Raw genomic sequence first — 21,540 nt, 5'->3', positions numbered from 1 at the left:
TGTTGTTGCTGTTGGCAAAATTATTTATTTTCATTTTAATCAAGAAAATTCCTTGCAATCTTTTACTCTCTAGAAGGTTATGTTGGCCTCTGCACCTAATCTCAGAGATTCTGCTGAGATTAACTCTAACTAGCAGGTAGATTCTGCTCAGAGAAATTTTTGCAGGACTTATGACTTATCTTTAACCAAGGAGCCAATAGCTTATTTTTTATGATCAAAGAATTTAGTGTGCATATACCTGACACTATTATGGCAGAATACCCAAGGATCACTTTTCATCTCATACACAAGTAACTTTTGAGGTCATCAGCATCTGTGGGCTTCATTGTGAGTCTGGTGCTGAAACAGACAGAATTGCATGTTGCTGCATTTTATAATTCCCTCCAGCAATTGTGGTGAAGAAAATGGTCTGAGTTAGGTGAGCATTGGGAGAATCAAATAAAAGTGTACAGGACTGAAATTACTAAGTCTTATAGTTGTCACTGTTGTTTGTTTATTAGCGTCCATAGCCATAATATTTATTATTTGCTTGTATGTAGGATTTATGCACTAGTCACGCTTACATTGGTAGACAACAAAAACAAATGTCTACAGAGTTTCATTGTTTACCTGGTGGCTTTTTATTGATCTTCAGGCTAATAGCTAAAGTCATTGGTCATTATCTATTTATCTAGCTAGAGAAACACATGCATGAAGTATTCTGGCAAATATCCAGATGAGAAAAAGTAAACATCTAATACTCTACAAGAGTGCTTAATATCTGAAAAATGCCTTATTTTGCATAAAACAAACCTTTCCATTCTTACTAAGTGGGATTGAATAAGGATTGGATGCATGGTTAAGGGGGTCATGAGAAAAGTTTGCACAAAAATTTCATTTGCAGCCACTTCTAAAAGATCTTTTGTCATGACTGTTTTCAACTTCTCTGCATTAATAAAATCTACTCATTTAAAATCTATCTCTCCTGAATATGATCTCTACAGACAAGGATTTATGGCATTTAATATATTTTGAAGCTATCCCAGAAAAAGCAATCCATCTTTCTAAACACATGTTTATGTAAAAATTAAACTAGAGAAATAATTTGCCACACTTGCCAGACAGTCATTTCTGCCCCATTTTACAAAAACAATTTATTTCTATGGAGCAGAACAAAAAAACCCCAGAGGATTCTCCCAAGTCTGTTTCTAATGAAATTATTAGCAAAAGAGAAAAAGTATTCAGACAGTAATCAAGGAACAACTACATATTTGTCAATAGAGTATTGATGAAAATGCAACCTTTGCTTATGTAGGACCTTTAAAATCTACTAAATATATTAAGAAAGCATATGGATATTTATGGAACATAAGCTTCTCATCAGTTTGTCACCTGCATTTCTCTGACCCAGAAATGTAAATAATTTTTGCAGGCTTTAAATACTCTCTTTAAGCGATGAAGAATGAGTTATCTGATGAAACAATGTGCAGACGTGCCACTATCTCTGCCTAGTTCCTAATAAAGCTAATGCAGTCAGAGAGGCATGGTGACATGTAATAGGATCTCCTCAGTGTTGAGCAACCAGGGGGTGGAGAGATAATCCTTTCACAATACTGCATCTGTAGCCTCCATTCAAACAGAATCCACATTCCAGAAACTCATTAAAGCAGAAATTTGACCTCTTCTACCATCATATATAATATTTGGGCACATAGCTCATAATGACTCGGGTGTTAATTTCTGTAATTTGCGATCCTCTTTGACACTGGAAGCTAAATTTGTCCTTGTTTACCTTGGAAATTAGCTACTCTTCCATAAATTAGGAAGCCATCCCAACTGCTGGACAGCAGGAGGCAACAAATGCCTGCAGAGGCACAGTGAGTCTGTGCTGCCAAACTGGGAGACCCCAGCCAAGGCCGTCTCAGCAGAGCCTTCCTGAGGTGCCTCTTTAAACACAGGATAGGTTTGACTATGCAATGGTGAAATAACACTTTTGCAGTCCTTTCCACATGGAAATAGGGAGGGAACCTAGGAGTAGGATGTCTCCAGGTGTAAAATGCTCCTTCCATCATGCAAAGTTGTTTTCCAAAATCTCCTGTTCCTCTGTAGAAGCAATGCTGGCATCCTTAGGAAAAGATTTTAAAACCTGTCCTGTGAAAGCCCCCAGGAAAGGACAGAGATACTTTAAACAAACAGACATATATGTGCAGATGCTTCTTCCTGCTTTGGAGGGCTCTCACATTTTGTTTGTCCCCTTTTTTTTCTGTCTTGTCTCCACATTTTTCCTGTTTCTTTGTGAATCTGTGCTCCATCCCTTCTTCTCAATCTCTAAGAGGATGAAACAGAAGAAGAAGCTGGAAGCAACTGCCTATTAATTGCTGTTTAAAGTTCCCTGCCACAGTGGGTTGCCCACATACTTTCTCTTCATTATGAGAAGCTGCAGTGTGAGAGTGCAGAAATCTGCTGGACTTTTAATTGTCTGTGCAGCAGAGGAACAAGACCAAGCCTCTTCTGATCACATGAATAATCTTCTAATCATTTTGGCATGTAATTTAATGACACAGGTTAAACCCAAGATAGGAGAATTAATGGGCATATACAAGACAAATTTTATTCAGTCTCTATTATACTCATCCTGTTCTTAGCCTCTAGGTAAAATAAGCTAACAAGATATAGTACCAGGTAAAGCACTATGACTATATGCAACCATTCAAAGCCTTTCTGCATCCTCTTTTTTCTCTTAGAAATTCTTTCTAGATGATGTAAATATAAACTCATCATTTTTTCTCCATGGAATTAATCAAAAAACAGTAAGTACTGGCCTAGCAATACACTGGCAATAAAACTGAGTTCCAATTTTGATTTCTTAGCTGACAGGATCATTGATTAACTGCTATCTCCATTCCTGATATTTTTTTCCTGGCTCTAAATTAAGGGTTTTAACTGAAAACATGTGCTGCTCATTAGCTCTGCTACTGCCACACCTGTGCTGTTCTCCTGTTTATAACAGGCTTTTGCTTAGTCCAGGCTCCTAGGTATGATTATATTTGCTGGTATTGCAGTGGCTAGAGGATTTATCTCTTGTTATTGGCATTTATATCCTGCATTTCAAGGGCAATAGAGGGGACTGACTTGACAAACAGAAGCAAAGGGGTTTTAACCTAAAAGATGGGGATAATTTTTTTTTTATTAGTTTAATGCTCAAGAACACTACTTTTTTAAAGTAGGCATCTCCTAAAGATTTGCAAAAATTTGACTAGGAGTTGGATGAGTTTTTCATTGAACTGGATGAATTGAAGAAGGCTACTTTGTTTTGTAGTGCTGAATATGAATATGCTAGATTTTTTTAGGTAGCTTTTTTGCCTAGAAATATAGATGCTCATATTTTAGACTTGCCTATGGTCTGATTGCTTATGCTTTGAAAGCAGTCACCTTTTCTGTCTTCAGAGCTTGGAGCGTGAAGCCTAGCTAGAAAGGCTGTGTAGTCAGTGAATATTTTGTTCTATATGTTGACTAATCCTCTTCTGAAGAGGGTGTATGAGTCTGATAGCTCTTGATTGTGTAAAAATAATTGAAGTGAGATACCTTATTTACAGTGAATCTATGAATTCGGTGTAAGGCATCTATATACTTACTGCAGCTGAAGAAGTAAAAATATCTGTAAAATGAAGGAAGCTGGTGAAAGAACCTAGCTAGCATGTGCCATCCCTGACTTCTGTCTATTCACTGAAGCAGCAAAAGGCTGGATGTAACTTGCTTCTCCTCAAACATGCTTTGTTTAGGAGTAAGCAGAGAGGGATAAGACCTTGCTATAGAACTGCCTGAGGCTATTCCTTTTTGGGGATAAAAGGAATCCTTTAGTGAGAATGATAAACAGTGTGTTGATTCTGCCTGCCATTCAGCAGTAATGCTTAGCTGCTTCTAAACTCTTGTTATGCTATACTTAGCTTCCATCTTTTGTGGCCATTTTCTTCAGGGGACTGAGAGAGTAAAGTGAATACCTCAAACTAATGAAGTTGGTTCGTTCCTATTTCTTCCTCAAGGTACTTCTTGAATTTTGAAAACTGAGTTTCTACTAGAACATTCAGGAAAAAACTTGCCATCAGGATGGATTTTTTAGTGCTTACAGGGTCTTTGGAGGCAGGGAATAATACAGTTTAGGGTGGGAATCATAAACCAGTGCTTCCAGTGAGAGGTTGTACCATAAGGTCAGACTCTCTTTAATTAGTCGAAACCTTACAGGGAAAATAACCATAGGAGTCAGACATGATCAGGTGCAATTATTTTGCTGTACAGAAATTCTGTTGGAATAATGAAGCTGATCTTCATGTAATGGTAACATTGTTGCAAGGGCTGGAGATAAAAGTATTTAAAGTGACTGTACGGAAAGGCAAGGTGCAGTGGTGTATGAAGAGATGCACACCTGCCTGAATTCTATTACTCTGGAGTTCCACATATCTTAATTTTTTTTGTCCTCAGTTCCAGGTCTGCAAAATAGGACAGATATTTTTTCATCTAACGAGATTTTGTAGCTGTTACTTTTTGTTTGTTTGTTTTTGTTGGGTTTTTTCAGCAAGGGGGAACATTTATGAAGTACTTGGATGCCAGAATAATGAGGACTATAGAAAAATCTATTAAGGGAATTACTAATTCTGTCTTCTTGGAAAGTAGTAAAGAAAATTTGAGGTCACAAAATGACTGGTGAATAGGAAGCAAAATATTGACTAGTCAACCAGGAAACATTTACTGTCCTTTCTGAGTTTCTGATTTAAGCAAGAATCTTGTGGAAAATAAGTTGCTTGTAATTAAAAAATGGATCATAACATATATGTTGAAGGGAAACAAGAATTAAAAGGTATCTGATGTTGTTGAAGTTCTGAGCACTTTTCTTTGTGATTCTGTGCTCTTTATGGAGTGTTTGTGGGATTAGAAATAATAATTTGCTTCTGCATTTAAGTGATGTGCTGCAGTAAGAAAACAAAATTAAAAGTTAAATCCTCTGGGAAGAGGAAGACAGATACTGGATATGGCTTGAATTCCAGATCTGTTTGCATGAAGAAAGTAATTTTTGCAAAGAATATCCTCATCGTTGCAGTTCCATATTGCCCTGCTGCATAGCTCTTGGATCTGAAAGCAGTCAGGAAAGCATATTTTGACAGAGTGGAACAGTGCTGTGACAACAACAAGACCAGGTGCCTTTGTTCAAACTCATGGAAAGTGACTGACTGATGGGTAACCTGACTAATCTGCTGCTAAGAGTTCCCTCATGTCTGTGGCAACAAAAGCACAGCTGTTCAGCTTGAGCTGGGTGCCTTGGCAAAGCTTCTTTGAGCAGCCTTGTAACAGCCTTTGGAATACCTGAGGTAGGTTTGTGGACATGTGCATTCCAATGTGGACTTAATGGTCCATTTCTCTTGTCAAATGCTCTCATAAATAAACATGCTGAGTCATTTGCCTGGTTGATATAATTGACCTTATCATAGGAAAAACATGGAGCTGAAATCTAACTCGCAGATATTACAGATATATGCATTCTGCCAGAGGCTCTCTAAAATCCAGTCTCTGTCCTGCATCCTCGCCCAAAAGTGTTGCTGGCCTTAGTTTCCAGTGATGAGTTTTCAAATATGACTTCAGATTAAATGTGTAATCTTTCTGCATTAACTACACACTTGAAAATGTTACTGGGTTCATAAAATAAAATATGAGAGCACTAGGGGGGAAAATAAAGAGACCTGTTTTACATAAATTAATTGTTTAATTTATTATTTGTCAAGAGATGTATTTTATCAGGGAAACTAAAATTACTTAAGTACTTAAGTGTTATTTTTCATTTTATTCTGTGAGCAGATAAATTAATTTGACCAACTAACTTGTTGCTGAATCTGTTGCTTCTGTTTCCTGAGGTATTCAATGATCATCTTCCCTTTCAAAAAATACATCTGATGTTAACTTTCACCATTTTTCTACCCCTTGCTGCTCTCTGAGATGGAAAAACATATTTTCTGGTTACTCTTCATGTAAGCCACCCACAAAGGTGAGGGCACATCATGCCTGAGAAGCATCTCTAGTTTTATAATGAGTCTTTCTGGGTCTTCCACTGCTCCAATTCACTCAATTCTAAATTTCCACAACTGCATTGACATTAACACTGTAACAAAGACTTTGAATGCTATTATTTGCAGAAAAGCTCTTTCAAATTAACAGGCCAAATTTAAGGCTTAGCCTGAGACATCTTAAGACACCCTGTTTTCAGAACAGACTTGTTGTGTATACAGAGAAAATTTGCTTATTTTCAGATAAACACTTCTAATTTCTAGCTTGGTTTTCAACAACTTCAGTAAAATTATTAAAACAAAACTTAAATCGTACACTTATAAGTTCTACAAATTATGAGCTTCCACTTTCAGGATTTGGTTGTATATATACTGCATAAAGTGACTAGAGAGTGATTTTCAGTCTGATAAACTGTATGGAAGAGGAAAACTGTGGACGAGAATGGATTTTTTTTTTTTGCTGTTTGTTTTAAGGAATGGGGATCAAGAGGCAGAAAACTATGTACCTCACTGAGGAGGAAAATGTTGGTGTGGGACTCTTGTAAGTGCATTAATTCTGCATGTTTATATTGCTATGGAGAGAAATGGGACTTGGAGTATATATCTGTAAATAAATTACTCCGAGATTAACCCTGTTAATTTTCTTCCACAGTTTCAAGTTCAAATCAAGCTAACTCAAAACACTCTCCTTTTTGTATTAGGGATAATTACTAGGAAAAAAAAAAACAACCCAGTATGCTCAAACAGTAAAGTTGTCAAGCCAAGCGATAAAAGACCAGAAAACTCTAAAAAGTGATGAAGTGTTATGCAAATAATAATAATTCTCTCTTGTTATGTGTATATATTATGATACAAGCTATGATACTATCACAGCTAGTGCTGTTGGGCTCTCTATTTTTCCACTGGGCAGATTTTATAGTCTGCACAGACATGCAGAGATGCTAAGGACTATAAACTGCACACTTCAACAGACTTGATTTTTAAATGAGAAAAAAATAGTGGTGCCCATTTTCATTGTTAGACATGACTGATTGATTTCTGTCTTAAGCTTCATGAAATACCTTATCTGAAGAATATTGCAATATGGAAAATTTCACCAGAAATTTCACCAAAAAAAACCTATTGAAAGATGGGATACCAATATTGTCTAGTGACCCTCAATAAGAGGACAGATAGCACAGATGCTACCTGTGTGTTTTGGAAACAGAAATGCAGATAAAGTCACTGTACAAAACTAACTGCAGGAGACAAATGTAGTGCAATAACTAGTTCCTATCTGGATTAAACCAAGCATGAATAATGAGCAGGTTCTTTCAGTGAAGATTTTTGACTGATGCTACCTCTCCAGTGTCATTAAGTCATTACTACATACAAAATACACAGCGCCCTAGAATGGGTATATAGAAAATTGCTGGTTCCTTCTTCAGAAGCTGCACTCCTTTCTATTCATTCTGTGAGGTTTCCTAAACATAAATTCAGATAAAAAGCAACTTTATCTCAACTATCCTTCCTGAGCATCCTAACAAGAGACTAGTGAAGCAAACCAAGCAATTGAGATGCAGAGTTGAAGCAGGGAGCTGCCAGAAAAATACTATATTATGAAGAAATAACCTTTCATTGTAGGCTGACTAATAGTCAGTCACTTGATTCTATACCACCCACAATATTATATATGCTTCTAGGCAAAGAAGAAAAGAATCTTAATCTGAATCCAGATGCACAGTTTGACTTTAAATAGCACATAATCCATCACTGTTTGTATTTTTGTGCATGAAAGAAAGAGGAGAGTGTAGAAAAAATAATGCCAGCTGTTGCTTGCTGGATAGCAAAGCAGGATATTTGGTATATGTTGTCTCAGCTTTTTCTAGACAAGACCTATATCTTTCCTCGAGCAGAGAAGATATCCTCTTTTCATCACAAAATCCACTCCATACCAGCAATTTGAATATCACCAGTGTCAATATAGCTATACATTTTTGAGCAGCTTTGGAAAGATGTGTTTTTAAGCCATTCTCTACTAATTTTGAATAGTTCTTAAGTCTAATACTTTTTTCCTTTTATGAACCCAGTCAAATTTCTATTTCCAGCAGAACAGTTTCTTTTGTGGTTTTTTTTTTCTTACTACTTCTAATCCAAAAGTAAAAAGACCAACTATTCTGTGTGTTAAGATGATCATTCTAAGGGGCAATTGATTTTCTTTTTTTTTTTTTACTTTCTCTCCTTAATAAAATCTCAACTTTGAACACCAATCTCATACTCCAAAATGCATACTTGTTACATCAAATTTTAAAGAAAAGCCACAGGAGATTTAGCTATCTAGGAGTCATTGAGGAAGCTGATTGAATCAGCTGAAGTGCACTCACATTCCTCTGAAATTCCTCTGAAATTTCAGAATTCTTCCGTTTTCTTAAAAGGTTTAACAATCTGAGTCTGGGTTGAAGATTGTCCTTAAAGAAGGAAATTTAAAATAGTCAGAACTCGTGTTTATGGAAGTTACTTTGGTAGCAGGATGTTACAACAGAAGAGATTAGACATGACTTAATTTTTGGCTATGCTATGCAGCTTGGATTGTTTTTTTAAGTTTTCTGTTATTTTGGTTTTTTTCCTCCCAGTCCCAGAACATTGTGGTGTCTGGGATTTAGGTAGGCAATGACTACCACTTCAGTGGAGATTGAGCTGACTCACAGGAATACCCCATCCTGCTGCTTTATTTTCCTATTGGTTAGCTATTATTAAAGTTAACAAGGCAAGAATAGAAACCCCATAGGAAACCCTGGCTAGAAGCTGCTTTTTCTTTGTCAGCTCAAATTCCTCTGGTTAGAGATTGAGGCAGCAATTGCATATCCCATACCTGCTGCTACTTTTTCTTTGCCTGCTAATGAATCCCTGCAAAGAGTCAGTAGCAAATTAATTGATTTCCTGTATGTGTCCCAGCTTTGCTATTGAGTTTAAAAGGAAACTATATAAAAAAGAGTAGAGAGGAGGTTGGCTTATAGCTTTTTTGATTGCTGTTTTGTGGGGTTTTTTTGCTAATGTTTGATTTGTTAGTTTTAATGACTCCCATTAGGTATTTCAGCTATAAATAGGCACACAGCAGTTGACAAAACTCAAGAGAAAAGGATGAATTGGAGGAGGGTTGATGTTTTTTAAATATGACAAAATGTTCAGGGATGGGTCAATTGATAGCTGATAATGAAATTTTAATCATAGAACTACTTAAGATAAAGTAATAAGCTCTAACATAAAATGCATTGAGGCTTTTTACATAATTATATCTTTGCAAGAATTTAATTAGGATATGGTACTCTCTTGAAACAAACATGCTGTGTTGGGTTAGATTTGTTTGCAATCATGATCAAAATGGGAGCAATACTATCTTTTGCTATTTTTATCAATAGATGATGAGGCTTTGGGCATTGGAACACACTATGCATGAATAAACAGGTAGTGTCTGCCAGCCAGAAAGGGAACAAGGAGCTTTGAAATCGGAGATTTTTGGCTTTTAGCTGTGTCACTGATACACTGTGCCTAAAAAAAAAAAAAAAAAAAAAAAAACGGGAAAAAATCCAAATTAACATAACAATGAACAAACAAATAAAACACCAACAAAACAACCTGGCTCTAGCCACTAGAGTCACACTACTCAATTTTTTTTACCCCATAACATATACTTTAGTCTGCTCCCCTCTTCCAAGTCCAGATAGAGCATTTAATTTTAGGAGTAACTTTGAATTAGTCATCCCCCAAAAGAGAATCTAATAGGAACCTGTTTATCACTGGCAAATCCCATATTGTTAGTGGCATCCTCTTCCTGTCTAGGGGAAACTGCATTCCTAGTGTCTCTGAAACCTTCAGAAGCAACAAGCTTGAAAGTCTGAAGGCAAAATATTAAAGACTTAGAGCGATTTTTGTTTTGTTCTCTTTCAAAATTGTTTCAAATGTCATCTGTTTCAGAAACATCCTGAAGGAGAAACATTGTCTGCTGCTACCTGTTCTGATGTTATTTTTTTTTTTAATCCTGAAAAATATTTTAATATTACAGGCAATATTCATAGGGATGCTTAAAGTAAAATAAAATCCTAAATCTTTACTTTAGAAAACATCTGTGATATTTCTTCATGCTCCTTACAAAGAAGACAAAACACCCCAGAAGTGTACTAATTATCCTGTAACTGAAAGAATTAATAAACAGAGGAATAGATGAACTTATATCAGAGATGTCACCAATGGCATCGCATTTTCCATAACCATGCTAAATTTTTTCTCTTTCTACTTATGAAACTTAAATGAGGTAAAAGATGGGATCTCTGGTTGCTGTTTGATGTCCTTAAGACACATATCATAGCAACTTCTCTTCTGTTTGATACTGCAGCTTTTCCAGTGGAAAAACTATGGGAGACAGCAGCTAGCCTAGAACTGAAAGGCATAGCAGAGAAATAGGCACAGGAGAGGTGTAGCAGGAATTGTAGCAAGTAGCACAAGCTTTTCATGGGGGAGAAAAGTTAATAAGCATGTACTGGAGAAAAGATAAAAAGGTGGGTGTACAGTAATTTCTGGACCCTGGCAACAAGGAAGATCAAGTAAAGGAATTGGCTGGTATCTTTTCTGATGTGAGCAGCACTCAGGAAACCACGTTACAATGGATGGGGCAAGGACTAGGACTATGATACTGTGGAAGAGAAGAGGCTTTTACTTTACGGTCTGTTGCCTCCCTGGCTTAGTTAATAGCCTACAAGTAGGAATAAATATTGGGAATGGATGCCAGAGAGACAGTAATGAAAAAAGACTCAGGAACATGAAAAAATGACCAGATTGCTTCAATGTGTTTGTTGCTTGTACGGAAGACTGCTGGTTTGCATACGTGTTGTAGTGCTCATTTCTTAGCGCTACTGGATGCTGTCTTTCTAGGACTTTGGAATGCAAGTGCTATATAGGTTATTCCTGGTATTCTGCAATTGTGTCCCACAGTTACACCAAGTCCTGATTTTGTCTCAGCAAAATGACCTGGTTAATAAAGCAAAACTTTGTGTCCATTTTTTTTTTTTTGAGATACACAGTGACTAGTCAGAAATCTAAGAGCAAAACAGAAAAGGAACTATATGGCCAGTTGTTAAATTCATTTTTAGTTTTGGTAGAACTTGTAGAGCACTCAGGCTGTTCACCTATATATGTTCCAGCAATGTCTACTAATGACAGACATAATGAAACTGACTCACAAAAGAGAGGATGCTTATAAGTGTCTGTGCACTACTTGGCTATTTAAAATTACTGGGTATATATTGGCCCCTTTTATTGATTCCATTAGAGGAATTCTGTACAGGCTGCTCATCTTCTGCTAAGTTGTGACAAAACTACAAAGATCAGTGCTTTTTTGCTTGCTTGTTACAACAGAGCTCTTTTCAAAGATAATGTTCTCAAAACAAAAAACTTTGAATTTCTTTTAAATTATAGATTTTAGGTATCTTGATAGAAGAACTATAAATCTGTTTGTCCGTATAAAAACTTATTAGTACTTAAGAAAGGTTTTTAGAGAAGAATTATGTTAACAAAGTTATTTCAGAAAATGTTAATAAAAATGTGGTGATTTTTCCTTTAATTTTATTTTATAGTAATCAAAGAAATCAAATCATATGGAGACTAAAAGATCAGAGTGAAAAGCAGATTTGCTCAAAGTTGATGAATTGACTTTGAAATCTTAATTATTAATAATGTCCCTTTCTCTTCCCACTGTACTTATTTTTACCTAACTCCTTCACAAACTCTGTGGAGAATCATAAAATGGTTTGGTTTGGAGAAGAACATAAAGATTATTCAGCTCCAGCCCCCCTGCAATGACCCATGACAAAGGACACCTTTCACTAGACTAGGTTGCTCAGAGACCCATCCAGCCTGGCCTTGAAAACTTCCAGAATGGGGCAGCCTAAGCTTCTCTAGGCAACTTGTTCCAGGGCCTCACCACATTCACAGTAAAGATTTTTTCCCTACTCTCTGTCAGTCTGAATTGCTTCTCCCTTGTCCTGTCACTACATGCCCGTGTAAAAGTCCCTTTCCTTCTTTCTTGTTGGCCTCTTTCAGGTACTGGAGGGCCACAACCAAGCCACCCCAAAGCCTTCTCTTCTCGAGGCTTAACAATCTCAATCCTCTCAGCCTTTTCTCACAGGAAAGGTGCTCCATCTCTGTAATCACCTTTGTGTCCCTCCTCTGGACTCACTCCAACAGCAGTGTTCTTCCTGTGCTGGGACCCCCAGAGCTCTATACAGCACTCTAGGTGGGGTTGGTTTCGCAAGAGCGGAGTAGAATGAGGATGCAGACTTCATATCTGCCCCACATTGTATACTTCTGAAGAATTCTAATTGAGGCTACCTTTGGGAATTAACAGGATAACTTCATCAGTGGAATTCTGGAGGTTAAAATCTATATATCTTTTCATGAAAGAAAGCTAGAAGGACTGACTGGTACTAATTCTTGAAATTTTTAGGTACACGTCAGTATGGTTGAATCATTGCCTAGCTATATTGCTAAGCCAGCAAGCCTAGGCTGTATTGCATTTCCTTCTTTGGAAACCTTAAAACATGAGAAATCTGTCACACCTAATGTGCTTGATGTCTAATTCAGCATGGTGTGTCATGTAAAACTGGACTGTGAGGCAGAAATGGATTTCTGAGTGCAAAAAGAAACATTTGAGCAAAAGTACCATCTTGAATAGTCTCTCTGCTGCTCCTTTTCCATAAAAACTGCTGTTACAGATGCTTTCATTGAATTGTAAGTAAACGGCTGCTGGAGTAGACAAGTGTTCACCCAGTCAGATACAACTAATGGATGACTGAACAAGCTGTTTCTTATTGCTACTGCGTTGTCATTTGCCATCTCCAGCTGAGGTTACTGTTCACAAACGCCTGATGATTTGCACACTTGAGCAGCAGGCAGGGATACTTAAGTGTTAAAGCTCTGGATCAGGCTCAGGACCAAAGCGTTAGAAGGCACACTCTGTGTGCTCTGATTACTGACATAGCTAGACCTGCTTCAGTAACCTGCTGTATGTATGTGTATATCTGAGTTGATATGTATGCTAGTAACCAGGGCACTTGAGTTGACTTATTTGTTTTTCTCTAGTACCTATAAATACAGAAAATCAATGTGAACATCACAAGATACAGGATGCTGTGGCTGTCTTGGTCAGCAGATTCTTCATAAATATTCAATAGAGGGTGCAGGTTACTGCTCAGCTCTTAATGTGAAACTTGTTATGTTGAGATACCCAGCTAAGGTTAGTTAAAATCCATAAAGTCAATCTCCCAAGACCTAAGGAAGAGAACAAAGTTTTCAGGTTTTTTAGCATCTATTGTTGTTGGATAGGAAAGATGTGTACTTGATGACTTCGTTGAACTTTGTATTCCTTTTGTGCTCTTGCTTATCTCTGACTTCTTGGTGGTTATCTCAAGGAAGAAACAATAATCAACTCATAAAAACAGAAAACCAAATTTGAAACTATTAGTCCACTAAGATTAAAAATAATAAAAAATAAATTACAAGATATCCTCAGTGAAGCAGGACTTACCCAATTTGTTCCAAAGTGCAGCACATATAATGACTGATCTAAGAAGCAGATTTTGTATCTGTCAACAAAATTAAAGAATCCACCAGTACCAAGCGAATAGATATGTGCTTTTTAGTTTGGGAGTGCTGAATTAAGCAAATTAGGGAAACCCTTCTTTCTTTTAATGTGGCTGACAGGAAAACATCATGGTAACCTCACCTATGTTACTGCATTCCTGGTGTTACTGAAGAGCACCAAGTTTTAAAGATGGAGAACACTCCTAACAAGAGCTTTTTGAAGAAGATTTGCTTTACAGCTGAGGTCAATGTTCTCTTATGCTCAAGGTACAGCAGATGGGTGGCCACAAGTAGGAGTAAGCAGGTGGTAGTAAGTGGAAATTCAGTGATGCATGGAAACATGGGCACTTTTTGACATCCAGAAGGATAGTAATGGGAACTTCTGTGCCAGGCACAAAAGCAATGAACATGAGGAGAAACTCATGAACGCAGATATCTGTGTTGGAACCAGCAGTGAAGTAATCACAAAGATGTAGGAAAGGTGTTTAGGAGAATAACCAGAGTACAGGACCTCCATAGGTTCGTTTGTGTTTTTTATCTTAAGTGCCAGGCAGAGATTGGAAGTCTCGATGTGTGGATGATTTACAGATGATAATGATAAATTATAATGGTATAAAGATGAGTAGATGAAGTAAAGATGGGATTTACTTATGTTTGGAAGTGAGGAAACTGTATAGGAAAGATAAGCTTCATCTTTATCATACTGGAGTCAACCTGATGATACTGAATTAGAAAGTTTAGAGAGGAATATTGGAAATTAGAAATTGAGGGAAAACTTGGAATCACAGACAATCACTTGGTTTATACTGATGTGAAGAATTTCCAGTGCAGTCCTGAACAGTCTGAAAGAAATAAATGGCATACAATAATTAAGGAGGTAAATTAGTTCACCTATAATACCAAATGATCTATATGTGCAGCTTTAAATGATAGAGTGACTGTAAAACTTAGAAGAATTTTTACACTAATCTAAATTCTGAAAAAAAACCAAAAGCAAACAAAAAAGACCCAAAACAAGAAAACAAAACAAACAAACAAACCACCCCAAAAACATGACATTAAGTGGTGCTTGCAAGCAGCCATTTCAGAAGCAGGAAATTCAACAAGACATAATTTTACCAGGCTACCAACTTCACATGGATCAAATTATTTCTGCTAATGTGAGGGTGAATGGCATAACAGGACAGCTTTTAAAGGAAGAGAGAAGTACTGTGGAACCCTTGTGGCCAGAATTCTGAGATTATAATAGTAAGATTTTATTAATTATAGTGTTTATAACATAGTTAGAAAAAAAAATGGACCAAGCATTAAACAAAATCAGTCAAATTGCGAATTTATGGCAGGTAGAAGGGTGGGAAATTAAAGTTACTGTGAACAGATCAATTCCATTTCTAGATGCAATAATTGGCTGCTTCTGAGACAAACTATGTGTAACAACAGGAAAATATGCCTTTCTGGTTTACACTGAGTGCTGATCCACACTGTACAGCTGCTCTGTTGTAGTTACCATAATACAATTAGGTTTAATGTTGTAGCAGGAGCCAACAGGCAAAAAAATATCCAGTCGATGCATATTCATTTTTAAGAGTTGGAAGTCTATGAAAATGAGAGAATTTGTCAAAACCAAACACATCCTTAAAGCAGCAGTGCAAGACAATGCAAGCAGTCTACAGTCAGCTAAAAATCCATTTTACTAGAAGACTAAATAAGTTCAGATGCAAACAGAAAAGAAAGAAGACTGAAAGGTCAGTGTTTAAAAAAAAAAAGTTGAAAAGTTGACGGGAATGAAAGCAAGAGCAGGAAAGCCCACAAAATATGGCAGGTGCCATGCCTGAATTCATATGAAGAAGCTCTTTATGTAGTTCAGAACTGAGGAAGCAGGTAGATAGTTGGTGCCTTTGCTTGGTGACGAAAGTCAGAGAAGCAGCAGGGAAATAAGTTCTTAGCATTGGCCTTTGCTGCTGCAGGTATTGGTGGGATTCCCAGTGACCCACACTTTTTAAGAGACAGAGCAGAAACAGTAGCTCAATTTTCAGTAAATATATGGGTTATATTAGATCTGATAGACAAGTTGCATCTGGTACAGCTAGGATGATATTCACCAGAGAACACTGGAGGAATTTAGATGTGGAATTACGAGCTTGGTCTGCAGCCCAACATTACAAATAGGAGCTGTACAGGAGGAGTGGAATTTTGCTGCTGCAATCCTACCTGCCAAAGGGCTCTGGAGGACATCCTGTCAGCTACAGAGAAATGAAGCTGGTGTGTACCTCTGATAAGACAGCAGAAACTGTAATAACAAATACAAGCACATGGATTAAAGGTCTCTGGGAGTCAGCATGGTTTCTGTAGAGGGAGGACCTGCCTCCCTAAATCTGTGTAACATTTCTGTGAACGGGGTATCCTGTGCACAAAGTAAATCTAGCGGAGATAAAGAAAGGAAATTACCATGGTGTGGTGACTAAAACCCTAGGGGTGTAATGTAACCCAATGAAGGAACCCTTGTGATAGACGAAGAAGAATCTGCGAGGGTGATGGGCTCATGAAGCCCAGAGTATGCCCAGATGCAAAGGAACTGACTTCTGCCTTTGCTCAAAAGGCACCAGGGAATGGGTTTTGTTTTGAATGGACAACAGCTGAATGGCTTAACTGGAGATGTAAATGTCTCCATGAGTTAGTCAGACTGGAATGGGAGGAGTGAGCTCATGCTCAACCCAATATAGAGCATAAAACAGCAAAAGTATTTTGAAGAGAGAAACAATGTTGAGCTGCTTTCAACGCACACATTGCTTCCTGGTAAGGTGGGATGCCCAGTGCTGTGATAGTCAACAGAAGACAGGACTGGTAATGGAATTGAACTGTATATTGCAACTACTATGTTTTGTGAAGTTACCTTGTGTATTTTGTTTTCAATATATTATGAATCACTCTGCTAAATCAGAAACCCTGTGCAGCATCAAACATCTCCAAGTAAGTAAATTTTACAATTAACATTATCCATTCCATACATAGAATATCTAAAGAACTTGATGAGAATATGTTGAACATTGACATGTGGCTTTAGGGAAAGGTTTTTCTTGTCTTGAAAGTTAGAGTATAGGAAGGGTAGGGCTCAGCCATCACTTTGCAGAGTAAAGGAAGAGAAGTGAGACACTTGGCCTGTAGGATTGACAGTGATATTGACTTTTTATTTAACTTCAGTAGTGTCCTAGAAAATACATGAAGAGTGAAACTTCCAAGCTTGCAGATGATAAGCATTTACCCCTGAAGTAAGCTAAATGTGTTTCCTTACCTCAATGGTAAAGCAGTCTAAAACAGCCTTATAAAACAGAGAGAAAAAAGTTTCATATGAACTTTCACAGAGGTGATTAATGTAGACAACTCCTGAGAGATCAAATTAAAGCAAATTGTGCCAAATGCAAAACCAGAAGCTCCAACACAGCAAGAAAGTTTTGGATTGACAGTTCTGTGAAATATTTGGCTCAATGCGCTGTTCGCCTTTCCTGTAACAATTTTCAATATCAGGGTGGTTTGAGGGAGTAGATGGAATGACAGAAAGTGTCTAGACCTGAATGGTCTTTCTAAATAGTATATCTGTTTTGGAGCCAGAAGCTGAGCTAGGTGCTTGCTAGGATGTGTCTGTGCATGCCATGTCTTTGATTGCATTCAGATGGTGAGCATTAGTTGCTGGTAGTCTCTGTGCAGTGCAAGTCCAGACAGTGCAAAAGTGCAGTTCCTTCATGTCTCTGATGAGGTAGCAGAACATGGTTACTAGTGGAACTAAAAGCCCTGCAGATAATATGACATTGTCAGGTTTAGAAACACCAGCACAAAATGTGAGTAATTGCCACTTGTTTTATCACTGTGTAGAATGAGTTCCCATTTGTTATCTGAAGCATAATGATTAGGCAAATGTTTCTACTCAATTCAGAATGTATTAATTTAAATCTGAATAAAAGATCATTTGTACACCTTCTTGGGCAGAGTGCATGCATATTTTCCAGTTATTGCAGTTGGCTTAATGAGTGGCTACTCGGTTGTGTACTAAGCCCTCAGTACCAAGCTGCTTCTCTGGATTAGTAATCTTTGTGATATTTCATTAATATTCATTGTTAATTAACACTTATGGAACAGAGAAGGAAATGTGCAGTATAGCATGAGGTTTTTTCATCATTTCAACTTCATTAATTCAACATCATATTTTTTCATCTATTTTTCATAATATACTCTACCTAAGAGGAACAATATTTGACAGAATTAATCTTATAGTAGATAAAGAGCCTGATGAAAGCAAAAGTTTTTTTCAAAGCCTCCTAAACAACTATTCATATCCTCTCCATTGAGACAAATATTCAAAGGTATCCCTGTCTCCTGTTCTGCTAAGCTGTTGCACAACAACATATTTTTTCTTGCATTTATGTAATTAATGTTGCTGCTTCTGTCAAGGTCTAGGTCTAGGATATATTGTGGCAAAGCTTGAAGGGAAAGATTTTATCTTCTGTTAGACCAGTTAATATAACCTTGGAAAAAAAATAAAAAAGCAAGCTTTCATGTATATCAGTTCTTCCTGCCATTAGAAATAATGTTAGATTAGTTTAACACTTTCTTCTCAAAGTTTTTGATCTATACATATGCAAAATAGTGAGTGAAGAGATTGGATAAAACAAGCAAAGGAAAACACACCCTAAACCTTTAAATCCACAAGATTATCAATTCAAAACATTTTGTTGCCCCCAAAATTATTTCCACATCATAAAAATATTACTTTAAAAAAAACCCACAAAAATAAACAAACAAAAAACCCCAAGAGCATTTCTATTTCTTGATAAAGGATCAATTATAAAGTCTTCTGGAAAGAAAGACAATATAGAGGAATTAATATTGAAAAAAATCCCTGAATTACAATACAGTATCTACCTTCATATCTATGATGAAAAAAAATCCAGCCAAATCCTCCATTAATTCCAGTGATAAAGAGAAAACATCAGAGTCAAACCTTTTAGCAGATCAGTCTTTGGGGTTTTATCCTTAAAATACTGAAGAAAATGCACCCTTCTGTGAAAAGGCAAAATTAGCATAAGTTTTGTTTGTAAGTTGAAATCTGGATCAAAATGTTGCAAGGCTTATACACAGCATTTCTATTGCACAAAAGGTCAGCTGTTGTTTTGGCTGACATTCTTAATATAGTAATATTTCACAGCTGGTAATTTGCAGCCAGTAATAGCCAGATGGTGCTTTTTCTAAGGTGAATTTAGAGCATTTTCAGCAGTTGTAAATGTGAGACTCATAATAGCACAGCAACACAGAGTATTCTAGAGCTCTTTCTTTCTGGATTCAATAGCATGCTTAATCACAGCCAAGACCAGACATGCTCTACATGGGAGACTGAAATAAGGGACTTATGATAATAAGGCATAACAAAATTGCTGTATTTTTGACCTATGTCAGACTTAAATTTCAACTCACAGAGCTCTTTGCTCTCCTGAGAATGCTTATTTTGAGATTTTCTGCAATTTTTGTACCTATTTTGGCAGACTTTATTTTAAATTACTGCCTTATTATGCCAGGTGTCCCCAGTGCCTATGTAAAACATTTTATATTACCAGACACTAATGTTATGAGGTTTTGGAGAGCTGGAAGAGGAGACAAAAGGGTGGATCTGAAAACACATATATATGGAATGAAATTAGTCAAAAAAAACAAAAGTGGAGAAATAAATAATACGTTTGCCATATTCATGTAGCAAGACTATGTAATTCTTGTTTTTAAGGAAACCTGCTTAGTAAAATCTTGTTACCATGTTCAGTTCCAAGCCTGAAGTGTTTATAATGGGCAAGGGAATGGTAAATGATGAGCTCCACAGTTTTTTTTTTTTTCCAGTTGATAATATTTTCTGAAAGTTATTTAAGGTAATGACTTGACATAATAATCTGCTTTCAGACTATATTAGAGTTAGACCCATTGTCAAGTGAAAGATGCCTGAAACCAAGAAACTCCTCATCTCCCTATCTCTTAGGAACCTTTCCAGGAAGCATATATATATATTTCAGATGCAATGCTGAAAAGAGTATTGTGAAATAATTTTGATATTCCTGGATTTCAAGGCAAAAAATCCTTGTCCTGGTGATATATACTAGTTTCCAGTGTTTCTGTTTTGTCCAGTGAGCAACAAATTTACCAATATTCATCTGTAAATTTTCCTTGCAGTTGAGCTAATGGTATGTGCAGTAACAAGAAGACAGAACATTGGACTACAGGGATCTGAATGGTTATAGAGTCTAATCTCTCCCAGCCGCAGGCAGCGAGCCACATGTACGCTCTTACTTAGTGGGAGAGCACAAATCCAAAGGAAAGTACTGCCATCTCATCCCAAACAGGGCAGAAGTGGAAAGATCAAGCAAAATATCTAAACAAAGGATTATGAAAATATTTTTTTAAGAAGCTAAAACTGCAACAGAATTAATATTTAATGTGGATTGGTAGGAATTAAGTTTGCTATATCTAAAACTGTTTAGTACTGTTCTTGCTTAACTAAAAGACAGGGTTTATAACTGAATAAAGGGAATTGTTTTCCCCCTGAAATCGCTTTGTGAAAATCCATAGTATCTGCATATCTGCACTTTACTTCTATAAAGGTGGAAGAACTCTTGAATTGAACTTTTGGCTGAAGGACTCAGGGCTCTCAGCTAGTGAGGGACATTCTCTGCTTGGGGAGACCACAGCTCCTGTCTGTTGCCATCCCAAAGACCTGAGGTTGGCACACTGGATGTGTTCTCTTATATCAGCTGGGACCACAGCTCCTTAAAGTGGTGAGAGTGCTGCAACTTGTAACCCTTTCTGTGCACCTTTCTAGACTGTCTAGTGAAAAGGAGATGCTCAGATAGTAGAGGCTCAGTGCTTAATAAGGTCTTGCATTCATGGTGCCTGCATCCCTCCCTAGGAAATAGGTCAGGCTAAGGGGTGTAAATTCTGCAGTTGCTTTCCTCTTTCCATAGTTTGCAGGGGAAGAAGTGAGTGAGGTGAGCAGTGAATATTTGGAAATGTCAAATATTTAAAAAAAAAAAAATCAGGAGTTTTCTGATAGTCATAAAACACAAGAGTGTATTATGACTATCATAAAATTCCTGATTTTTTTATTAATATTTGCATTTAAGCAACATAGTTAGAACTTTTTTTCTCCTTTCTAATTTTCAACTCATAAGTGGTTATATCCAGAAACTCTGTTTTGGCTTTTGTAGTAACAAAAGTCGTCTGTTTGGCGATAGAGAGCTCAGTGATGCAGCCAAATATTTCAAATCTCTATCAAAAAATGTCTATATTTTCGCTGAGCCAAAGGTTCACAGACCTCCCAAATGGGAGGTCATTGCATGATTGGGATCTACAGGGTTTCTTTGTTCTTGCAAGTTGGGTCAGTGGCAAACTAGAGGTACTTTTAGAGTGTACCTTAGTGAGTCATGATATAATCCAGCATTCTGAGCTTCTTCTGAGAACTCAAGTGGCTGATTTTTCATAATCTATAAGTGTATCTTGGCCACAGAAAATAATTTTCCAATGAATTACCAAAGGATGAATAAGTATGTTATTTCTTTATACTGAATATCATACTGAAATATTATATTTCCCTGTTTTAGCATCTGATAAAGTTATTCTGTGTCATTTTTTGGGTGAAAGTAGCTCATCATGTGCAGTGATGTTCACTTTCATCACAGAAAGCCAACTGCCCCTTGGGCTGCATTAAAAGAAGTGTGGGAATCAGGGCAAGGGAGAGAATTCTCTTCTGCTTTCCTGAGGTCCCCTTGGAATTCTGTGTCCAGCTCTGAGGTACCCAGCATAAGAGGGATGTGGACCTGATGGAGTGAGTCCCCAGGAGGGACAGGAAGATGACCAGAGGGCT

This window comes from Zonotrichia leucophrys, chromosome 2 (genome assembly GCF_028769735.1).
Source record: "Zonotrichia leucophrys gambelii isolate GWCS_2022_RI chromosome 2, RI_Zleu_2.0, whole genome shotgun sequence".
NCBI lineage: Eukaryota > Metazoa > Chordata > Aves > Passeriformes > Passerellidae > Zonotrichia > Zonotrichia leucophrys.
Note: the sequence above shows the minus strand (reverse complement) of the source record.